Source organism: Esox lucius, chromosome 11 (genome assembly GCF_011004845.1).
Source record: "Esox lucius isolate fEsoLuc1 chromosome 11, fEsoLuc1.pri, whole genome shotgun sequence".
Classification (NCBI taxonomy): Eukaryota; Metazoa; Chordata; class Actinopteri; order Esociformes; family Esocidae; genus Esox; species Esox lucius.
The window spans coordinates 41,590,851-41,616,191 of record NC_047579.1 but is presented as its reverse complement, the minus strand read 5'-3'; positions in this window follow the sequence as shown (position 1 = coordinate 41,616,191).

The following is a 25,341-nucleotide window of genomic DNA, read 5'->3' as shown; positions in this document are numbered from 1 at the left end:
GCATTCAGTTACAACAAAATCAGTGCAGGATAGTAAAAGTGTCATTTACCTGGAATGGACTTGGAAATACCGTAAGCTGGGTGAGCGTGGCGTTGTCGGGGTAACGGCAGGGTGAAGGCCCCGTGTCATCGGCTATGGTGTTTCTGTAGGAAACACTGCTACTGTAGCGAGTGCAAGGCCGTCCCAATGTTCTCATTGGCTTGAGCGTTCAAAACGAGTTGAAACACTTTTGGCCGCAATGACACCTTATTAGCAAAATGCACCGTGGCTCTCAGAACATGGCATTCAAATGAATATCCACATCAACAACTTGTTATCTCATGGAAGGTTATTTCAATCTATCATTGCACAATGGTTGAATAAATATTACCTACAACAATCAATATACCCTAAAATGGTTAACTCTCCTTTTGTATCTATGCTATTTGTTACTGTGGTTAAAGTATGTACCGTATAAGGTACATAAGTAAAGATTCTATCACTGCATGATATGGATTCTCTTGACGTTATTTTACCAAAGATCCAAACAACAATGTCACTCAAAAACAAATGTCCAAAAACAAAAGGCTTTATTTGACCTTTTTCATTTAGTCCTTTACAAATTAAGTGTTTCTGTGTTTACAGAGAATAAAATACACCAACCAAATACAAAAAATAATTATGTACATATACACATACTTTATACAATTTCAAACAGCATTGTACATATTTTATGTAATTAAAGTTTTATGTAATTTTTAAATAATGACTTGATGCTGCCTATCTTGGCCAGGACGCTTTTGGAAAGATTATGTTGAATCTCAATGAGCCTTCCTGGTTAAAAAAAGGTTTAATAGAAATAAAATGTGTTGTACTCTAACAACCGATCCTCAAAAGACCATTGCATTGCTTATGTACTATACAATACTGTCAAATACAGGACACTGGCAATGCACAGTGACAGACAGCACGGCAGAGCAGGGAAATCAGAAAGCCCCTGGGTAGGTTCAAACTTTGGTTTGGGGCTAAACCCTGATTCCTGACCCTATACCTGCCCACACAATCTCCTCTCCATTATGGAGGTGGAAGGTCTATGATGGCCCTACCCATGAGCATGTCACCCTCCTACAGCCCATGGAAAAGCCATATCACAACATCACTGGTGGCGAATGTCTCGTTTGAATTCGCTATTCCTAATGACTTTTCATGCAGTGTACTAAAAATAAGAAGAAGATAAAAAAAACTGTAAAATCTACAGAAAATAGGGTCTGCCCATAAATGTGACTTTGAAGAGCACCAATAGGTAACGCCAAATGCGTAGATAGCAGTCACTCAGATTTAACTGAGCTCTACACAGTCAGAGAACAAGCTTCAAAACCAGACAGTCCTTTGAGAGCCCATGGTCGCTGAGCCGGTGATAGGCATGCAACGGTTGACAGTATCAAAGGTTTTAGTGAAATTAATAAAAACGGCAGCACAATACGATTACAGTGCTTTTCGTGTAAAGCTGACATGTTTTTCTAACCCTCCAGGGATGTTGGGCTGCACCGTGGTCAGCTCTGAAGCCTGACTGCACTGCAAAGAGAACGCTGTGGGACTCAACATGGCAGGTTAGGTGTTTGTTGACCATACATTTAAAAAAAATTTAATAATTATGTAGACAGTAAAGCTAAAACTCAAAATTTGCCTCTTTGCTATATTTTTTATAATTGGATGTGTCAAATGCAACAGCACAAGTGTGTAAATAAGCATGCTTAAGTCTCCATCTGTGTTCATGAGTGTTATTGCATATGTGTACATCTGTTTACTGTTTGTCACAGAGAAGGTGTGTTGTTACAGACTGGATGAACAAGGTGATTGGACATAGCTAATCACTGTAGAACAGGAAGCTGGACATACCTTCTGATTGCAGAATGGGACCAGACACCTAAATAACAACGTTCCTTTGCTCTGTGTCGTTCTGGCTTCTGGAACACAAAGGGTGGCGCTACCAAAAGCGGCGAAATGCCATCCGTCCCTGGTAAGAATGGCTCAGCGGGACCTGGCTTTCTGCCAACACATCCCCTCTCTCTTTATCTAAACACACTGTGCTGATTAAAAAGAACACATGATCCTAACACACAGAGAGAATGTACTCACATAAATACCTCTATCACACATTCAAATATGCATGGCACAAACACGCACGCATGCACACACGCACACACACAACACACATACACAACACACACACAACACACACACACGTCTCCATGGAGAACACATGGCAGCCTTAGTTGGAGCCCTATTTGTGTCCATTTCTGGGATCAAGATACATCTCCAGTTGAAGTGAAGACCTCTTTCTCCCCTGAGTATACAGACCTTCCTGGAGTGGCTTTGAAAGCCAACCGAGAGGTAAGGACAACATCAGTGAGGTTTCAGCAACTGGGCAGGCAAGGTAAGGTGAGGAGTGTTGGGCGGGCAGACAGACAGACAGGCAGACAGACAGACAGGCAAGCAGGCAGACACCCTCCTGGTTCAACAGCATCCAGACTGAGTGTGTGATCATGGCTTCATTGGCCTGATTAGGAACAGCTCAGTGCCTTCTTCCGTACCACTGAACTCCTCCTGTTTCCACATCGCTCTCACTAGTTATCGCTCCCCCCCGCTCTCCTGATCTAAAATAGCATTTTATTACCGTCAATGTGCACGTGTGGCTATGTGCGTTCGTGTGTGTGTACGTGCCTGTGCCGTTTGTTCGTCTGCGTGCGTGTGTGAATGTGCCTCTACGGTAACTGACAGCGTGCAGGTCTCACCATGCCAAGTTCATCTGCGTTCATTAACATTCTAGAACATCCGCTCGTTGGTTACCGTGACGTCAGCGTCTCTGTGGAAACACACTCTGGCTTCAGGGTCAGACAGATACTCGTTCTGGACTTCACCTCACCATTATCTAGCCGCTTTTATTCAGAGGCTGTTTGTGTGTATTCCAAATCCGCGCTCAAAGACTTGCTGTTTTATCATGGGTTTGTTTCTGTTGTGGTAATTGTTTATAACTAAGCAATAAGGCAAGAAGGCATATGGGTCTTAGCCGTGGTATATTGGCCAACTACCAGAAACCCATATAAACCGGTTACCAACGCAATTAAGAGATTAAAAAAAGTATTTTAAAAAGTATTGTCATAACTGTGGTATACAGTCTCAAACCACTGCTTTCAGCCAATCATCATTCAGGGCGGTTCAGTGTTCTTGTTGCATCATGTTGAGGATGATTCGTGTGATCTGTGGTTGTCGGGCTCGAGTTCACACAGCAGCGTGTGGACACAACAGCCATGGGAAATCGAGATATCCTCAGCCTCTACACCCGTGACCAACACACACACCCACAGACGTTCACAGCTCTCAGCACAAATCTGGGAATGCATGTCACAACATGGCCCATGAAGAAACACACACAGCCACACACAAATACACTCCAAAACACATAACTGAATAGTGTAGTTTTGGGGTTTATTTACCTGCATTGTTTGTATTAAATTTTTTTAATATGTGTATCTTTTTAAATGTTTTGTGGGGTGTTTTTTTTTTCATAGAACCCAGCGAGAACAGTAGCCCAACCCAGAAGACTCCACCAAGCTCTAGCTGAGGAAGGGCTGCTGCCGTTTGGGGATCTAAATGAACATCCTCCTCTGTCACCCTGTGATCTCCTCTGTCTCCCTGTGATCTCCTCTGTCTCTCTGTGATCTAAACTGTCTCTCTGTGATCTCCTCTGTCTCTGTGTGATCTCCTCTGTCTCTCTGTGATCTCCTCTGTCTCCCTGTGATCTCCTCTGTCTCTGTGTGATCTCCTCTGTCTCTCTGTGATCTCCTCTTTCTCCCTGTGATCTCCTCTGTCTCCGTGTGATCTCCTCTGTCTCTGTGATATCCTCTGTCTCTATGTGATCTCCTCTGTCTCTGTGTAATTTCCTCTGTCTCCCTGTGATCCCCTCTGTCTCTGTGTGATCTCCTCTATCTCTCTGTGATCTTATCTTTCTCCCTGTGATCTCCTCTGTCTCCCTGTGATCTCCTCTGTCTCTCTATGATCTCCATTCTCTCTCTGTGATCTCCTGTCTCCGTGTGATCTCCTCTGTCTCTGTGATCTCCTCTGTCTCTATGTGATCTCCTCTGTCTCTATGTGATCTCCTCTGTCTCCCTGTGATCTCCTCTGTCTCCCTGTGATCTCCTCTGTCTCTGTGTGATCTCCTCTGTCTCTCTGGGATCTCCTCTATCTCTCTGTGATCTCCTCTGTCTCCCTGTGATCTCCTCTGTCTCCCTGTGATCTCCTCTGTCTCGCTGTGATCTCTTTGGTGTCCATGTGATCTCGTCTGTACTCTAACTCACACTACTGAGCCTGAGGTAAGTGTCCTCATCACCTAAGTTGGGGCCTCAGGAATTACAAAGTGAAACATCCTCTTCCCCCCCGAGCGAGGTCCCCCACACAGAAGCGCTGACAAATGCCTCTCTCTCTTTCCCTCCATCTCTTCCTCTCATCTCCCAGGCTTTCTGTCTCCGTGTCTCCAGACAGGTATATAGTAACATGTAGCTGTACAGTTCTAAACATGCTTCCGTAATATGCCCTCTATTCAGTAAAACAATGCTAACTGCATTTTTATTGTAACTGTACTTGTACTGTTCAATGACAATAAGTTTTAATCTAATCCATCTATTCTCCTATATTGCGGCCTAGTCAGAGGTAGTGAACTACAAATTAGACTGGACGCCATTTTGGAAGCGGACTGATTCACCTATCAGGGTGCATGATGGGGCATCAGTCATGTTTGAGGTTGTGTTCACTACAGACGTTTTGTTCACATCTGTTGCCCTTGATCCATTTATCCTCCAACACAAATCTGTTCATCCAATAGATCTGTTCCAATTAAAACCCAGCCCAAACATTCAGTCGCTGTGCACCTTATCCATGAAAGAGGAACCCGTCTTTCATTAGAAGCTAGAGTGAATGGCTCCCCAGGGCCGAACGCAATGACAGATTACTTATTGAATATTCTCTGAAACATCCTCATCCCCACTCCCGCAACACCACTAGCCACCAATTCACCCCCCCACCATGTCTCAATTACAGACACAACTAATGTGCATTTCTGTGTATGTGTGTGTGTTTCCATGAAAACAGATGGTGGAATAATGACTATGCTTGAGGTCCTGGTATTGGTCAGTGTCCTCTGACCTCCTTCAGGTGAAAAAAGTGATCAGAGAAAAATGTGATGCAAGGCTTTACAGGGCTGGATCTCCTGAGTCACACACACACACACACACACACAAAATAAACACATGCACATGTGCAAACACACACACACACACACAGACACACACACAAGCTCAGTTTTAATTAGCAGAAATGTGTTTTGAGGGAGGAAGAGCTAGGTGCTTAAGCGTGGGCTAATTAATCTCCACAGTCTGTATTTTCATTACTAAAATACCTTGGAGACTAGCCTGGGTCTGACTCCACATCACTGCCTTCTGGTAGACCAGTCCGGGTCTGACTCCACCTCACTGCCTTCTGGTAGACCAGTCCGGGTCTGATTCCACCTCACCGCCTTCTGGTAGACCAGTCCGGGTCTGACTCCACCTCACTGCCTTCTGGTAGACCAGTCCGGGTCTGATTCCACCTCACTGCCTTCTGGTAGACCAGTCCGGGTCTGACTCCACCTCACTGCCTTCAGGTAGACCAGTCCGGGTCTGACTCCACCTCAGCGCCTTCTGGTAGACCAGTCCGGGTCTGATTCCACCTCACTGCCTTCTGGTAGACCAGTCCGGGTCTGACTCCACCTCACTGCCTTCAGGTAGACCAGTCCGGGTCTGATTCCACCTCACTGCCTTCTGGTAGACCAGTCCGGGTCTGACTCCACCTCACTGCCTTCTGGTAGACCAGTCCGGGTCTGACTCCACCTCACCGCCTTCTGGTAGACCAGTCCGGGTCTGACTCCACCTCACTGCCTTCTGGTAGACCAGTCCGGGGCTGATTCCACCTCACCGCCTTCTGGTAGACCAGTCCGGGTCTGATTCCACCTCACTGCCTTCTGGTAGACCAGTCCGGGTCTGACTCCACTTCACTGCCTTCAGGTAGACCAGTCCGGGTCTGACTCCACCTCACTGCCTTCAGGTAGACCAGTCCGGGTCTGATTCCACCTCACTGCCTTCTGGTAGACCAGTCCGGGTCTGACTCCACCTCACTGCCTTCTGGTAGACCAGTCCGGGTCTGATTCCACCTCACTGCCTTCTGGTAGACCAGTCCGGGTCTGACTCCACCTCAGCGCATCCACTTCGTTGTCTTCATCTGGTAGGAAAAAGTAACGTTGGGTTTGAATATCTAAGAAGCAACAAGGATAAGGTCTTCTAGATTAATATTCTGCAGGCTTTTCCTCAAGGCTAAACATTTGGAATATCCATCTCAAGAACACATTGTGGGTAGTGAGTGTGTGTGTGTGTACCTGTGTGTGTGCGTGCGTGCGTGCGTGTGTGAAACACTGCTCTGCATAAAGTCATGACTCCAATTTGTCCTCTCATACTTACAGATTACTCTTCCCGACTCTTCTGACTGCTTTGTAGGGTACCAAGTTTCCCTCAGGACACTGTAGCTCATTAATAACATCCACAGGCAAATTGGGCATGGACGGAGATAGTAAACTGAACGGCCATTGTGATAACACTGGGCCTTCCTTATGAATACCGGCCCACAGTAATTGGGCATGAATGTACACACGGCAGCCCACCTGACAGCGTGTTGTCTCTGTGAATAATGTCACATGGCCACTGTAACTGCAGCCCCTCTATGTCCAGTGGCAGTGGTTATTAACAGGGTGGTGTGGGAGGGGGCCAGGCCGTTGCGGTGAAGTGGAAGGGGGAGCTGCGGAACTCACAAAGGTTCTTGTAATCCTCCCGGCATCTCCGCTGTAAAGGCTAAATGACTGATCAGATTGCTGTAACAGATAGGAGACATTCTGCGGTAATAAACCTCCACTCCACGTCAACAGCCTGTATAAGTGGGTGGAGATGGTAGCGATAAACCCGAAGCAAAGTTTTCTTTGAGAAACCCTGAGGGGCCTGCTTTATGTTGATCTGTTCTGGAGATGGGCCCGTCTATGTCTGCCTGGGTGAATAGATGAATGCCTGATTTGATTTGTCCACAAGCTGAGGGGGAGATGCAAGCGGATGTCACCACTAGAGAGGCAGTGCCACCCCACATCCCTGGTCGTGGATCACAGAATGCAAGAGAGAGTGAGAGTAACTAAAGAGAGAGAGCATATGAAGGCACCGCAGGACTAATCCTCTTAGTGTCAGTCCTAACAGCAGGGGTACAGTGGGTCCAGTCCCACCAAGCAACTGCTGTCACCGCCCGTCTAACCCCACCATACCCCCTCTGCCTCTATACCCATCTAACCCCACCCTCCCCCCTCTGCCCCTGTACCCATCTAACCCCACCCTCCCCCCTCTGCCCCTATACCCATCTAACCCCACCCTCCCCCCTCTGCCCCTATACCCATCTAACCCTACCCTCCCCCCTCTGCCCCTAAACCCATCTAACCCCACCCTCCCCCCTCTGCCCCTATACCCATCTAACTCCACCCTCCCCCCTCTGCCCCTATACCCATCTAACCCCACCCTCCCCCCTCTGCCCCTATACCCATCTAACCCCACCCTCCCCCCTCTGCCCCTATACCCATCTAACCCCACCCTCCCCCCTCTGCCCCTATACCCATCTAACCCTACCCTCCCCCCTCTGCCCCTATACCCATCTAATCCCACCCTCCCCCCTCTGCCCCTATACCCATCTAACCCCACCCTCCCCCCTCTGCCCCTATACCCATCTAACCCCACCCTCCCCCCTCTGCCCCTATACCCATCTAACTCCACCCTCCCCCCTCTGCCCCTATACCCATCTAACCCCACCCTCCCCCCTCTGCCCCTATACCCATCTAACTCCACCCTCTCCCCCTGCCCCTATACCCATCTAACTCCACCCTCCCCCCCCTGCCCCTATACCCATCTAACTCCACCCTCCCTCCCCTGCCCCTATACCCATCTAACTCCACCCTCCCCCCTCTGCCCCATATCCATCTAACCCCCTCCCCCCCCATCCTGCCATGCTGACTGTTACGTCTATGATAATTGTATTTGAGTTCCAGTCATTCGGTTTCTATGTTCAGTTTATCATTCCCTGTGTTCATTGCTTTCGACTGTTTCTCATTTTCCCATTAGCTTCACCCTATTTACTCTTCCCAGTTCCCTGTGCCCAGGTTGGTCACTGTTCTTTGTGGTGTCCTTGTTTTGTGCTCTTACATTTCAAGTCCTTTAAAGCTTTGTTGTTACAAGTAAGTCTTTGAATAAAAAACCTTTGTTTATGTGCTCCGCAACTCCCTGAGATGGCCAAAATTTAGGAAGAGACCTAGAGAGGACCCAGGTTCAGAGGGGTGGCCAGTCCTCTTCTGGCTGTGCTGGGTGAGTATAAATTGTAATAATTAATAAATGCATGTGGGCTGAGTCCAGAGTCTATTTAAACTTAGTCTAGGTCAGAAGCATCACCAGATGGACAAGGAATGGGACTACACAGGGGAGGGGGGAGGTGTCAGCACAATGGCAGCTGAAATCGTCAGGTATCGTCTTGATCTGCAACACAACCAGAAGGACTTTGGACAGGGACAACATCGATTCTTTCAAGCCTGGTACTCCTCAGGTGTGGGCCAAGACCTCATGTCCTCCTAGGTTAAAACGGCAGGAGACAGGGATATTTTCGAATACCTTAGATCTACAGGGATTAATAGTAGCGAAGGAGAACTGACCCTACTCCCCCAGCAGAATAAAACAGGTCTACCTGAGGAACCGGACAGGGCCAAACATGCAGGAAATCAATCCACCCATATTGCCAAGCATCAACCAAAGGGACCCCCACCAATCGCAACCCCCCTGAAAGAGGGCCGAGCATTGCCAGCAGAGTACAGCCCAATTGCACATGTGCGCAACAGAGAGACAACAACAAGCCAGTGACTCTGCCCCGAATGGCATTAGAAGGAGGGCATCCCAGTGTCGATGAGAGCCCACCTGACAAGACAGCAAGGGTGGACAGTATTAAGCCTTTCTGGTCACCTTCACGCCCCTGGTCACCTTTACGCCCCTGGACCATGCTGTAGAGATGAGTCTTTAGTAGACACTTGAAAGTTTGCACTGAGTTTGCATTTCTAACCTTAATTGGCAAATCATTCCACAGTAGTGGAGCTCTATGAGAGAAGGCCCTGCCTCCAGCTGTCTGTTTAGAAATTCTAGGAACTATTAAAAGGCCTGCATCTTGCGATCTAAGGTTACGTGTAGGTATGTATGACTGGATCATTTCAGCAAGGTAAGTAGGTGCAAGTCCATGTATGGATTTATAGGTTAACAATAAAACCTTAAAATCAGCGCTAACTCTAACAGGCAGCCAGTGTAAAGAGGCTAGTACTGGAGTAATGTGTTCACATTATTCTGTTCTAGTTAGGATTCTAGAAACTGTGTGCAGAACTAATTGAAGTTTATTTATTGATTTATCAGGGTAACTGGAAAGAAAAGCATAGCAGTAATCTAATCTAGAAGTAACAAAAGCATGGATTTGTTTTTCTGCATCAGTTTTTGATAGAAGGTTTCTGATTTTTGCAATGTTTTCGAAGATGAAAATAAACAACTCTTGAGACATCTTTTTTATGTTCATCAAAGGAGAGGTCAGGGTCAAGGGTAACGCAGAGGTTTCTTTGGGATACGACCATGCAGCCGTCGAGGTTCACAGTGAGATCTGCCAACAAAGCTCTTTGTTTGTTGGGTCCTAAAATTAGCATTTCTGTTTTTCTTGAGTTTAAAAGCAAGAAGTTCTCTGTCATCCACTTCCTACCCCATCATAGTACTGAGACTGCACTCGTGAAGGTAACAAATGACCTTCTAATGGCCTCAGACAAAGGTTCTGCATCTGTCCTGTTGCTTCTTGATCTTAGTGCTGCTTTTGACACTATTGATCACTCCCTTCTCTTAGAGAGACTGGAAACCCATATTGGGCTACGCAGACATGTTCTAGCCTGGTTTAAATCTTATTTATCTGAAAGATATCAGTTTGTATGTGTGGATGGCAAATCAAAGGTATGTTTTGGTGTTCGTCAAGGCTCGGTTCTGGGCGCATTATTGTTCTCACTATATATATGCTGCCTCTGGGCGATGTAATCCGGAATCACAATGTACATTTTCACTGTTATGCTGATGACACACAGATATATATTTAAATGAAGCATGGAGAAGCCCCAAAATTAGCTATTTTGGAAGCATGTGTTTCAGATATCTGAAACCAGACTGGATCATTTCATAAATGTTATTTGTCTTCAGGAAGGCATTCAGTTGTTGGGAAACACATATTTCTAAGATTTTTGATAAGAACGTGAGGTTTGATGTTGGTCTATAATTGTTTAATATGTCTGGATCCAGATGAATTATTTTTAGAAGATGCTTAATTTCTGGTATGCATCCAGAGGAAAGGGAGCAATTTATAATGTTCAACACTGGCGGACCTAGCACAGGAAATTGGTCCATAAGTAATTTTTTTGGAATCGGGTCTAGCTGACAATTTGCGGGTTTAGAACTCATTAAAAATGTAGTGAATGTGTCGAGCGATACGGGATCAAAAAATTCAAGTGTCCCCTTTGACACCTGGTCAGGGAGGTTCAGGACATTCTCAGGACAACTGAGATTTTGGGGACTATAACAACAGTGGGGAGAACAAGTATTTGATACACTGCCGATTTTGCAGGTTTTCCTACTTACAAAGCATGTAGAGGTCTGTAATTGTTATCATAGGTACACTTCAACTGTGAGAGACGGAATCTAAAACAAAAATCCAGAAAATCACATTGTATGATTTTTAAATAATTATTTAGCATTTTATTGCATGACATAAGTATTTGATCACCTACCAACCAGTAAGAATTCCGGCTCTCACAGACCTGTTAGTTTTTCTTTAAGAAGCCCTCCTGTTCTCCACTCATTACCTGTATTAACTGCACATGTATGAACTTGTTACCTGTATAAAACACACCTGTCCACACACTCAATCAAACAGACTCCAACCTCTCCACATTGGGCAAGACCAGAGAGCTGTGTAAGGACATCAGGGATAAAATTGTAGACCTGCACAAGGCTGGGATGGGCTACAGGACAATAGGCAAGCAGCTTGGTGAGAAGGCAACAACTGTTGGCGCACATATAAGAAAATGGAAGAAGTTGAAGTTGACGGTCAATCTCCCTCGGTCTGGGGCTCCATGCAAGATCTCACCTCGTGGGGCATCAATGATCATGAGGAAGGTGAGGGATCAGCCCAGAACTACATGGCAGGACCTGGTCAATGACCTGAAACCATTAGTAACACACTACGCTGTCATGGATTAAAATCCTGCAGCGCACGCAAGGTCCCCCTGCTCAAGCCAGCGCATGTCCAGGCCCGTCTGATGTTTGCCAATGACCATCTGGATGATCCAGAGGAGGAATGGGAGAAAGTCATATTGGTCTAAACTCCACTCGCCGTGTTTGGAGGAAGAAGAAGGATGAGTACAACCCCAAGAACAACATCCCAACCGTGAAGCATGGAGGTGGAAACATCATTCTTTGGGGATGCTTTTCTGCAAAGGGGACAGGACGACTGCACCGTATTGAGGAGAGGATGGATGGGGCCATGTATCGCGAGATCTTGGCCAACAACCTACTTCCCTCAGTAAGACTATTGAAGATGGGTTGTGGCTGGGTCTACCAGCATGACAACGACCCGAAACACACAGCCAGGGCAACTAAGGGGTGGCTTCGTAAGAAGCATCTCAAGGTCCTGGAGTGGCCTTGCCAGTCTGAAAGTCTATATTGCCCAGCGATAGCCCCGAAACCTGAAGGATCTGGAGAAGGTCTGTATGGAGGAATGGGCCAAAATCCCTGCTGCAGTGTGTGCAAACCTGGTCAAGAACTACAGGAAACGTATGATCTCTGTAATTGCAAACAAAGGTTTCTGTACCAAATATTAAGTTCTGCTTTTCTGATGTATCAAATAATTATGTCATGCAATAAAATGCTAATTGTCTACTTAAAAATCATACAATGTGATTTTCTGGATTTTTGTTTTAGATTCCGTCACTCTAGGTTGAAGAATACCTATGATAAAAATTATAGACTTCTACATGCTTTGTAAGTGGGAAAACCTGCAAAATTGGCAGTGTATTAAATACTTATTTTCCCCATTGTATTTAAGGAGGAGTCAGTTATTTGTTTTCTAATGGTGATGATCATTTCATCAAAGTAGTTCATGTATTCATTACAGCCAAAGTGTAGACCCACTCGCTTTTTTGTTAACTGTTCAACTGTATCGAAGAGACATTTTTTAATGTTTTTGTTCACCTCAATCAGATTGGAGAAATAAGATGATCAAGCAGATGTTGAGTTTAGATCCTCGATTAGATCGTTTGCGGAATTATTTACTCTGTTGTTGATGAGCGAGCTTGTAAGTATATCAAGAAATCTATTTGTAGTCAGAGAATTTATAGTACAGCTTTTGAAACTCATTGTTTGCGGAGCAAGTGGATCTCTTGTTTTAACGGTAAATGTAATAAGACAGTGATCCGATAATCCAGGAAATTATTAGATCTACAATATCTATTTCTTATGACAGGACTAAATCTAAGGTATGATTGTGGCAGTGTGTTGGACCTGAGACATGTTGGATAAAACCCATTGAGTCAATTATGGCTTCAAAGGCTTTTTGATGAGGGTCATTGGACTTTTCCATATGAATATTGAAATCGCAAAAAAGTATAATATGCCATGACTACAAGGTTAGACAAGAATTCTGGAAACTCATGGAGGAACATTGTTTATGGCCTGTAAATAGTAGCTATGTAAAACGATTTATCAGCCTGGTTAACCTTCAAAAGAATGAAAACCAGTGATGTGTTTAAGAGTAAATGTATACTTACTGTCATAAATATTAGCAACACCCCCTCCTATTCGGGATGCACAGGGATATGATCACTAGTATAGCCAGGAGGAGAGGCCTCATTTAGGGCAGTAAATTCATCAGGCTTTAGCCATGTTTCACACAAGCCAATAACATCTAGTTTATAATCAGAGATTAATTCATTTACTACAACTGCCATTGGAGCAAGGGATCTAACATTTAGGAGTCCCATCCGAAGACGGCTCGGGCCTTGACTCCGACTCCAGTGGGGAAAACCTGTTGAAAATCTCATTCGGCTCTAGCAGAAACACAGGTTTAACTGGTCAAAGTTTAACCTGGGGGCTAACAACACTTTCCTTTCTTCCTGGTGGCACAGACACAGTTTTTTCCAGTTCTGCACTAACATAATCCTTGCCTGACATTTGCGTCTGAAGCTGAGCCTCTAACTCTGCTATTCTCCTTGTTGTAGCAACAACAATTACAGTGATAAGGCATAATAATGGTACTTAGCTTCGGGTGTTCAGGGAGAGGTGAGTAGTTCCGTTAATTATGTCCAAATAGAGTCCGTGTAGAAAAGTTGTGGAAAAAGTCAACAGATAAAAATACTGCATTGGTAAACTCTTAAAGTAGAATTTAACCAATTAGTTCATTTAGAGTAAATTTGAAAAAGTTTGTCTGGTAGCCAGGTAGGTAACAGCAAGCCGCGTATAGCATTTATGTCCTGCTCCTCCTTGAAAACCAGGAGTGCTGTGGGCTCCATTATTGTGGCTAAACTACGTAAGCAGGCAAGAAGGGCCTTTGTCAGTTGGGTGACCAAAACCACAATGGCCACTCTAACAGAGCTTCAGAGTTTCTCTGTAGCTACTGACAAATGTGCCAGTTTGTCAGTGCCTCTATAATAGTTGTGTAATCAATTATTTTCTATTTTGTATTTGCATTTAAAATAGAACAATTTCTACATTTGATTTTCTTCTTATGAAAGTTTTTTTTTTATGTTCATCAGTTGCAATATCTCCCAATTAAATCCATTTTGATTAAATGTTGAGATGTGGAAAAATTCAAGGGGTTGAATACATTTGAGAGGCACTGTAGAAAGGCTTTCATGAGTGTTTTTCAGTTGTTTGATTTTCCTGGGCTTCCCTCCAACTGACCCTACAAGTGTGCAGTGGCTGTAACTGTTCTTCAGTTTTTCTTGTACATCATATATACAACAGTTCAAACCAACTTTAACAAGCTTCTAAGGTTTAACATCTTCTTGCTGACATTTGTTCTGCAAACTTTACATAGTTGATGGCCACAACAAATAGATCAGGAGACAGTGAGCAGCCTTGTTTAGCACCTCGTCATAGTGGAATACTAATTGAGATGTTACATTTTTTTCCTATTTTTATCAGGGATTTTAACTGTAGCTGTGATCTATTATATATTGGAATTAAGAATGAGTAAATTGGTGAATTCTGCGTTGGTATGAAAATGGCAATACACTGTTATTACTATACTAGATGCTCCCCTTTTCTCCTGGTTCCTGTACCGTGCAGTGGCTTGGTAATGGGTATGGTAAATAAAAAGTTTTAGTCCGCACCCAGGCAAGCCATAGTTTTTGCTTAATCCGTCAGCATTGTCTTGATACAATAAGAACAATTCTTTTTTTAATTGGAAAACTAAAGGGCTGGTGTCACGTTGGTCTCTGTTTGATTAAAGCTTTGCAGTCCTAGGGCTGGTGGAAAAACTTTGTTTACCGGAGCCCTTAAAGTGTACAGTAAGGAATTCACCAAAATAGAAATGATCCAGTACTTTATATGTCCAGTAAATTCTTATGGCACATGATCAAAGGCCTATTTTTTTATTCTGCTATAATGTTCTTAGTGTTCTATTGTTTCAAGTTACTCCAATACATTGTCTATATGAAAACCTGTCTGATGTACATACAGTATCTCACAAAAGTGAGTACACCCCTCACTTTTCATGTGACATCACTGATGAAATGACACTTTGCTACAATGGAAAATAGTGAGTGTACAGCTTGTATTACAGTGTACATTTGTTGTACCCTCAAAATAACTCAACACACAGCCATTAATGTCTAGACATTTTCACTTAGGGGTGTACTCCCTTTTGTTGCCAGCGATTTAGACATTAATGGCTGTGTGTTGAGTTAGTTTGAGGGGACGGGAAATGTGCAAAAATGTGAGGGGTGTGCTAACTTTTGTGCGATACTGTACATTAACTGGTATTCCACATTCTACAGCATCTAGAAGTTCCTTACTCTTAATGTTGCAGTTTATATCATGCAGTGAAAATATTGAAATATTCTGCTGCTTCATCATGGATGACTCCCATTCTTTGCAACAAGGTTCTGAAAATCCCTTTGGAAGCATTTCTATGCTGAAGATTCCAATATAATTTTTGGCATTTTTCTAAATATTCAGTCCAGTTTTTTTTATATATGACATGATGGTTTTTAAAAATAAGTTGTGGTAGGTGTAGGATACGGGCGCAGAGTCGAGGAAAAGTGTATAATCCATGTTTTAATGAAACAAAACACTCAAACAAAACAAAAAGCAGCAACCAGTGAGGAGGGGTATTCTATACAAAGGAGAAACCAAAATGAACGACACGGGTGTGGCTAAACATGGAACATAAATAGGGTCCCCAATTGGAGGTAACGATCAACATCTGCCTCCAATTGGGGAGACCAAAAGGATCAGAGGTGGCTAGAGGTGCCACCTCCTGTCTTGTCCTGACTATGCACCCAGCCCAGCGCAGAGATGGTTAGGGGCATAGCCAGGACGTGACAATTGGACACTTTGGAAATACTACTGTCTGTCTGGTGGTTTTTCAAAACTCCATGTACAAATTTCCAAACTAATCAACCATTCAATCCTGCATTCAGAACAACAGATTTTTCTTCAAGGTCATTTTTTCAACCATTAGATTTTTGGTTAAATGTAATGAATACTAGTTTGGTAATGGTTTAGTGATCAAAACATAACTTAGTGCAATTCTCAGTTTAGTCATAGTAACAATCAGTTTGTCCAAGACCAAACAATGTAAGACACATATTTCAAAATGACTCTTTAAAGTACTTAAAGTGATCTGTAAAGTCTATTTGACTGTTTCCACATTAGGCAAAACCCTTACTTTACACTACCAATCACAACTGACTGAAAATAAATTCCATTATTCTTATCCCATAGTCAAAAGTGTGATCAGTGAAGACATATTTTACAATCATTGATGCAAATTTTTTTTCTTTTACTGCAACCTGGGTTTTTTGTCTAATCAATTGTAACAAATACTGTCAGAAATAACTGACAGAAATGGGCTGAAGGAGGGTGACACGGTGATGGCGGTCATCCACCTTCACAATATAAAGGAGATTCCAGGGCCAGGTTAAGGGTCAGGAATCAGGGATTGACCCAGAACCATTCCTGGATCACCTCTGAATGTTGGGGCACATTATCACACACAGTTTCTTTGAAGAGCTCCGTGAGGTGTGCAGCCCCAGCATTGTAAGATCCAAGAAGGGTTTATATCCCACCACCCCCATATCCCACCACCTCCACTCACACATCTTCCCCATGTTTTACAGCCACGTGGACAGTTGTTTACTGGCCAATGATATTGCACTGACACTGTGTCGGGTTTAATCAGTTAGAAGCCTGCTTTATCAAGAAAGAAGTACTGGTGATGGCTCACAGCAATTCAGTTTGTAGTTTTGACCCTGTTCAGGGGCTCTCTGATCTACAACTCTGCCTTGCTGTCTATCCTGCTCCGTGTTGAAAGGCATTACCAGTGTTTTCACCACATCTTGGTTACCATTTAGGCAATGCAGTTGTACTTTATGGCTCACACTACCAACACCAAGGAAATGGGTCAAAACTCCACTGAAGTCACATACAAATATATGGCCTTAGTGCAGTGATTCTGTACTTTTCATAGTAGGGAATTAAATATATATATACACAGTATGTTCACCAAATTATTGAGTGACGATCAATTAGGAACAATAAACATAGTGATAGGTATTTTAACAGTAGAGAAAAAATCCTATCAGGTTATGTATGAACATAATGTATTTCAATGTAAAACATGTATTTTCAGACAGAAGACTAACTGATGTTTGTTCTTGTTTTTTGTACTCAGTCAGTGTCATATATGCTTAGAGTTCTTGGAAAAGGGGCTTTTTTAATGATCAGTTGTGTTTTTTGTGCTAAGAGTGGTGAAATATTACCACATTCTTATGTGAATAGTACCAAAGCGAATGGAAAAAATTTAAATACGTTTCCCCACTTCTTTTTATTTTCCCATAAAATATTCTGTGCCTCTGTAATAGAGCTCTTGTTTCCATCCACCTGTGCTGTTCCCCTGTTCATGCGTTAGGCTAATTTATTTTCTCCAAAATAGTTTATGTTTTAAAGATGAGTATTGAATTGCATGGTTTCTGAAGGCACATTTGAAAATATTCCAGCCAATAAGGATATCAACTTCACCTTGGGCAGGAAAAATCCGGTTATATATTACTTCGCCTGGGATAAGGACAGATTGTAATACAGTAAACTTCTATTACATTTCCAATAACCCTGTCCACATGGACATTCTTTATGATATATCTGCATGCCAATGAGATGGTGGTCTAGTTCCTAGTCAAATTTTCTTTCAAAAGTTAGATTTCTGTGAAAATGATACAACAAAGTAATAATTGCAATTTGCTGGATTGAGCAAATTGCAATAATTCATTATTATTATTATTACATTATCTATTTTTTTTTTTTTTGGCATATTACAAAGTTGTCTTATGCATCATGTTGCTTGTGGGAACAAGATGGCATTTTATTTATCCATTTATACTTAATTTGATTGACGTGTTAATGTAAGAACTTCTAACGACAGAAAAACTACGCATCTTTTTCTCAGCCTGCCAGATCTGCATCTTTACGTTTGGTCCATTGACACCCATCCGACAAGATAATCGGCAAGATTAACTGTTACTTGAAACCTCGACGAACAAAGACATCAATGTTGCTGGCAGGAGAGGCAAGAAAAAACAACTCCAAGCTACCCTGACAAGAATCTTCTATGTTTCTTAATGGCAAATTGTACCATCACTGGAGAATATATGCCATGTGAAATCAGAGAATGGCTCCAATCACCGAGGCAATCCCAGAATTCCTGTATTTTCTATTTTAAACATTTAGTTCTTCATGAAAACAATAAGGAAAGAGGGGAGAGGTAATGGGCAATGGAAAGAGCCATCGCTGAAAGACAATGGCTGGGACAGATTTGAACCCATCATGTAGCAGAGCATGTACACTGAAGCCAGTGGCTGATCTTGGCCGTGGGAATTGGTTCTCACTGAAACGTGGCTGGGGGAAAGCATGTCAGGCTGCAGACAGTTTCTTTATCTTCTGTAAGTATCGTTCAGCTGCTCTGGCTGAAAGCAAGGATTTGGAGTTTGTGTCCTCATCAATAACTCTGTGTGCAGACGGAACAACTGTGTCTCCAGGCCCCCCCACCCTGTTTAAGTCCCTAGATTTTACACTGATTAAGTTTAGCCTGGGGGTTATGTGTTCCTCTGGGAGGACTGTCCTTTATCCCAAACCCGGGGGAGGATGCATCCTAGATACCACACCCACCTCAGGACAGTGAAACCGGGTCTCCAGAGCCACCACCCCCCCTTACCCCCCCAGTCCCTAATTTGGGGAAACTAGGGTCAGCCTGAGGTATCGTTTTTGATCTAAGGAATGTTTCATCTAATTTCACTGTTGTCCTTTAAGACAAAACCAGACACATTTTCTAACGTTTATGCAAGTCTGGACTCTCCCAAATTACTCTCAAATTATTTACTAATCACTTGCATCCATAGCCGCAGGGAGTAGGGGTGCAAGGCGTGGGAAGTAGGGGTGCTGGGTGTAGAGTCGAAAATACTCCTCAGACACCGATAACAGTTGGTTACTTAAGTTCATTTGCTGCACGAGAGCATCATAGCTGAGTGAACGCAATGGGTTGTTCAACTTTGCATGACCACCCTCTGGTCTTTATCTTCTCCATGAAAACCCCCTTTCTTCAGTTGTTGTCTGTCCTTGCTGAATATCCATACAAAGGGAGCTCAATCAGAAAAACAGGACGGAATACTGTTCAATCATAGATTGATTACATTACTATACAACTCTGTTCAGCACCGCATGGAGGAACTAAAATGCACAGTTCTTGATTACAGTTTACAGATAGCTTGATTACGTTACTCTGTTCAGCAGCTTGGCATGGAAAAACTAAACAGGACATGTAAGCAAATTCACCTTGGAACAGATAAGGAATCAAGAGCCTGGTGTTTCATGTTATGAGCACATCTTTTACTTAAGACATTATGCTTTCATGCTCTTATGCACTCCTAGGCAGATGCAGCCACGTCTAACAGTCTACTAATTACACTTGGTTGTGATAGTAAACTAAGAGGATGTTAATAGACGTTAATCAGGAAAGAGAAAAACAGACCTTAGAACAGGTTATTGGTGTCCCTAATGTAGTTGATTCGCAGAACATGACAAAGACAATCAAAGCACTACACTTGTAATTATACACTCATGAATCCCATCTCTACATGTGTGTGGTACAGACACCCCACCCTCAAGTAGATTTGGTACCTGCTGACAAGATTCCAAAACGTGTTATCACAGTCTGACCGCCACTGACGCACGCGAGTAGGTTGATACTGCAGTCAAAGCAGCGGTGGGCTGCCTTTATCAAAGGTTATTTTAATTTAGCTCAAATATCCATGTGTCCAAATATGTAAAAACAAAAAGAAAAAACTGTAATACAACTTTCTATGGCAGAGGGTGTACTTTTTCACATGACTGAAAGTCATCATAAATAAATGTATGGATCACAAGCTTAGCAAATGATAAGCTAAGCTAAGATAATAAGCTAATTGTGTTTACCACCAGTTAACATTTTTAAAAAGGATCCAACAATCGGTTTGGGTTTTTTATTAATTTTATAACCCACTAAGATTTATTTTGTCAGGAATACATTTTTATCTCGCTAGTCATTTTCCCACACCAACTCATCTCGAGATGTTCAGTGATTTTCTTGTAAACAATCGACTGAGCATTTGAAAGTTATTCAGACACCTTACTTTTTTCCACATTTTGTTATGTTACAGTCTTATTCTAAAATAGATCTTTTTCCTCATCAATCTAGAAACAATCCCATAATGACCAAGCAAAAACAGGTTTTTGAAATGTTTGAAAATGTAATATTAAACCCCACACCAGAAATATCACATTTACATAACTTTAATCACAGAACCACCAACGGCAGCAATTAGAGCCTTGAGTCCCCTTGGGTGTGACACTACAAGCTTGGTATACCTGTTTTTGGGGAGTTTCTTCTCTTGGCAGATCCTCTCAAGCTCTGTCATGTTGGATGGGGAACATCACTGCCCATACATTTTAACTTCTCTCCAGCTGTTAAATTAGGGTTCAAGTCTGGGCTCTGGCTGGACCACTCAAGGACATTCACAGACTTGTCCAAAAGCCACTCCTCAGTTCATCTTTCTCTCAGTCCTGACTAGTCTACACTGTGTTCTTGAGGACCTTCAATGCTGCAGACATTTTTGTTATCCTTCCCCAGATCTGTGCCTCAACACCATCCTGTCTAATATCTCTACGGGCAGTTCCTTCAACCTTAATTTTTGCTTTGGCCTGCACTGTCAACTTACATAGACAGTGGGACCAGACCTTATGTAGACAGGTTTGTGCCTTTCCAGATCATGTCCAATCACATTAAAATGTTACCACAGGTGGACTTGTGAATCAAGTTCCAGAAACATTTCATGGATGATCATTGGAAACAGGATGCACCGGAGTCACAGCAAAGAGACTCATTACTTATTTAAATGTGATATTTCAGTTTTTTTAATAATGTGTTTTTGCTTGGTAATTATGAGGTACTGCCTGTAGATTGACAAGGGGATTTTAATTTTTTTAGAAAGAGGGTATGACATAACAAAATGTGATAAAAGTGTTCTGAATATTTTTCAAATGCACAACATATTTATATTCCATTTCTATTAACCATCCCCTATCTTACAATTCTACCAAGACCTTTTTGCCCTCTATTAATGTACACAGTCCCATTTTTATTGTTTGCTATCCTTTGCCTTCTTGCTTGGGCACACTGCTCTCTCCAACGTGCACTGACAGTGTAGCTCAAAGCTGTGAAGGTTGTCTGGTAGTCTGGTCTGTTGTGACAGCAGCAGAGACGGTGACAAACAGTGATCTAATGTGTTCAGTCACACCAGGGCACGGTGTGGGGAAAGAGACTGACAGACGGTCCCGTCTCTCACCTCCAGCCACGCTGTGAGAAACGAGGACCGACCTCACGTCCGTGCTGGCCGACAGACACAACGGGAGGTTGCGGCTGCTCTGCTCGGACCACAGCTTGTTTGTAAGTCATGGCCTCCTTTATCCCTGGTTCTAACACGCACACTTGATCACACTTGATCCTGCTCACATTCTGATTAATGCCTATACTTTAGACATGCGTAGAGCAGGAGGAGACCAACCTAAAAGGTGCACAACCAAAATGGGGCACCTGAAGGGACCCGTGACCTTACCTGATTTGAGGGACAAAAATGGATTTGTATATATAGTATATGTGGTATACAGTGCATGTATATATTCTCGTTCATCTATTTCAAAGGGGGAATGACGCTTCTAACATTTACAAGACAGAATAAAAACAAAAACATGACTTCTCCTCTTCCCTTACAGAACGAGACTGTAATAGTATTATCCAGCCCAGGGTGGTTTGGGATGGGCGCATAGTACTGCCCGAGTGTCTGAAGCAAGTATGAGGAGACACTGAAATGTAACACTGATAGACGGACCAGCAAGAACGTTTCAAAGGGGAATATCTCTGGGCACAATTTTGGAGAAAAAAAAAGATTAGCTGAAAACATTAACTGCAGATATCTGCCGGTCATTTATGATTTTATTTAAGTGAGTAGGCCAGTAAAAATCTTACATATGGCCCAATTTCTATAAATAATTCAATACAAGGCTGTAATTACAATAAATATCCGCCCCAATATATTGATGTATGAATTATAAATGAAATAAAAATTATATATGAATTATAAATAAAATAAAGATTATTACTACCAGTTCTAGTTTTGCGGTTTACTGCAGTTCTGCGTGTGGTTTGTCCAGGTGTAGTTGCCGTACCCCAGCAGAAGCCGTTGGTCGATTGCTGTTGGTAGTACAATCTATGACGAACACTGCACTCTCTTATTACTTTCAAATGTATTAAAAAGTGGAAAACTAAAATGTAATATGACTGTTACGTATATCTTCCTGTCGATTGTGATAGTTTTAACACCAACACGTCATTTTGCGCTGGAGCTGTAATTGTGGAATTAAATAATAGTTAGCTAAAAAGCGTCATTAATTGCTTCGAGTGTAAACAAAGTTTTTTGGTGAAAACGGGACAATTTGCGAGTGCTAATCAATCAACCACCACAATGGCGTTCATGTGCGTATTCAGCTAACGTTAATGATTTTCTGAGAAATGTCAGAAAGCCAGGTGAAGTCTGCGTAAAGTGTCAATCATTTATGTTGCGCTGCATGTGTAATTTATGCAGACAGTAATCGTTTTCATTGATCGCATATTCGTATAGTATGCTGTATAGCTGCATTTGCTTATGATAGAGTTATTAGTGTTTGTTTGATTTAAGTGCAAGCTGTTTTATTAGTCAGCTTTCATTCACCGTGAGTGTCATCATGAAAAAGAGTAAGGGGGCCAGTGACATTCAGTTTTTTGGGCAGCGTCAGAAAAGAAAAGTTGAGAGGAGTGAGAAAATGAGTACCAGTCAGATGATAGAAGTATGAAGTAGCACAAGAGAGTTAATGTTTATTTATATAAAAATAATTGCCATTCAGATCAGAAATGGTTAGTAATCTATTGCTGAACATCATGGCAAGAAACTAGTTTACTGATATTTATTTCATGGTGCGTTCAAAGTAAAGAAAGAGAGGGAGGGAGAGAGGGGGTATGAGGATGCCAACAGGGCAGGGAGAGCAGGTGACATGGAGGTGAGTGATAAAAGGAGCAAATATTGATGACCGATCTGATATTGCCATGTTGGTGTTGTTCCGACAACATCATAATGTTGGCACAGGTACCACAAAGGTTAGGTTTAGGCACAGGTGTCTCTGAGGTTAGGGTTAGGTCAAAGGGTGGGGGGCAGGGGAATATTCTGTCTTTGGACTGGGGTAACCAACTAACTACAGGTCAGTTGATGGTCCTGGAGCAACATTAATTATGATGTTTTAGGAATACCAACACGATGATATCAGATTGTGTAAATATTGATGGTTAAGAGTCTTACAAATATTACATTTTTTTAAAAAATGTTTTTCTTGGGGGACCACCGGCTGATTTGGTCCCCTCCAATGTTGACTCCATGGCTATGGCCTTGATTCAATAGGCTCTTGTATAAAGACTCACAGTGCAGCTGCACTGTGACCTCAACCCTATAACTGTCCCACCAACACGTACCCCCCCAACTACACTGGAAAAATACAAAACAATGCAAACGTAGAAAATACACAACATTAATATATTTCTTGCAGTCTTTGTAGGATTTTCTGTGTGTGTGCCTTGTGATGTGATCGTGATTAGATCTCACAAGAGTTAACAGACAAGACAGAGTCAAGATCAGGACAAACACATGCTAGGGGCATGTCTAAACGGACGTACAGGGAGAAACAGCTAAGTCGGCCACAGAGGCCAAGGGTCAAACAGATGACAGAATGTTTCCCTCAGAGACCAGTATTTACTGTGGACAGCTGTCAAACAGTCGTAGTTTATCTCACCCCAGGTTAACATACAGCATGCGGTGACTAATTCAAATATTCTATTTTGTTCTTGGTCGTGTTGACGATGCAAATTCTCTTGTCCAGTTAATTAAGTTGGCCATGTTTTGCCTTGTCAGTCTGACTCACCTCCGAGCTAGTGTTAACATTTTAGTTTTTGAAGAGAAAATAACCCAGTGCCATAGGTGGTGGTAACCTTGACAACTGGACCCCATTGTGGATTCTAGTGATTAACACCAGGTGAGGTTTGAACCATTATTAGTGGCTTATTGTGGCGGCGAAAGGGGCTTTTTAAGATCAGGCTGACATTCCAGCTAACATCCATCTGTTTGGGTCGAGCTGTAACTGGATCGCACACAGACTGCTTGTGAATTTTTAAGCGACTGACATGCCGGATGTGTTCTTAAAAACAAAACGAAGAGACAGGGCCTGTGGGATAGTCTCATCTCCCTATAGTTGAGCGGTTGCTTTATTTTAGACATTTAGAGTAGGTGAAAATACAGCAAAATAGCCCTAACATTGTACTGCCATATTTCACACAAAGTAACATCTGAAAATAGCGACAACAGCAACAGTTTCAATGAATCAAGTTGACATGATCTGGGACGACACAAAGAATAATGTTAAATAATTACTAAAACAGATATGTAAAGTGACTTTTTTTCTAGAAAGCACTTGTGGTTTGAATAATCTGAGGAAAACTCCACTCACTCTTCATGTTGTCAACCCTGGTTACAAAAGCAATATCAAAATTATTTCCACAGTTCTGTCTGCTCCACTCCCATCATTTACCCATTTATTCAAATCCCTTTTCAGCATTTATTTTAGCACATTTCTATTCTGACATATGGCAATAGGAAGTATCTTCAAAGAATAGCAACAGAAACAGTGTCCATTGTCCACTGAGCATTTGTCCCTTAAAAAAAGTTCCTTGTTCCCTCTTCCTGATTCCACTCCTCCAGCAGTTTCTCTAGAGAGTAATAGTCCCCACCAGACACACCCGTGTGTGTGTCCCTTAGGTTGTCATTTGGCACACAGTTCTTGCCCTGCAGGTTCAGAAGGTAGAACGTCCTTCCCCAGATTTGGACCAGTCCTCTCCTCACTTCCTCCTGATGTTTCTTCTCCAGAGGACAACCCCCCAGAAGGTCCTCTTCACCGGCCATCAGTCAAACAGCTAGACCAAAACAATGTAAACAGCTCCAAAAACTTGCACGCACAAAAAAAAAATATCAAGCATCTGGGTTTTCAATGCACAACGCATTTTTTTCCCCCATCTTTTTTTGTCCTTTTTCCTCAGCAGTGCAAAAAAAAAAGAATAATAGAGGATTTATTTTTTTAACAAATGTTTCTTTTAAACAATAAATAGACTTGCTCTGTCTGTCATATATTTCTGTGTATCATCATACAGTGTATTGTGTGTGTGTATATATATATATATATATATACAGTGGGGAGAACAAGTATTTGATACACTGCCGATTTTGCAGGTTTTCCTACTTACAAAACATGT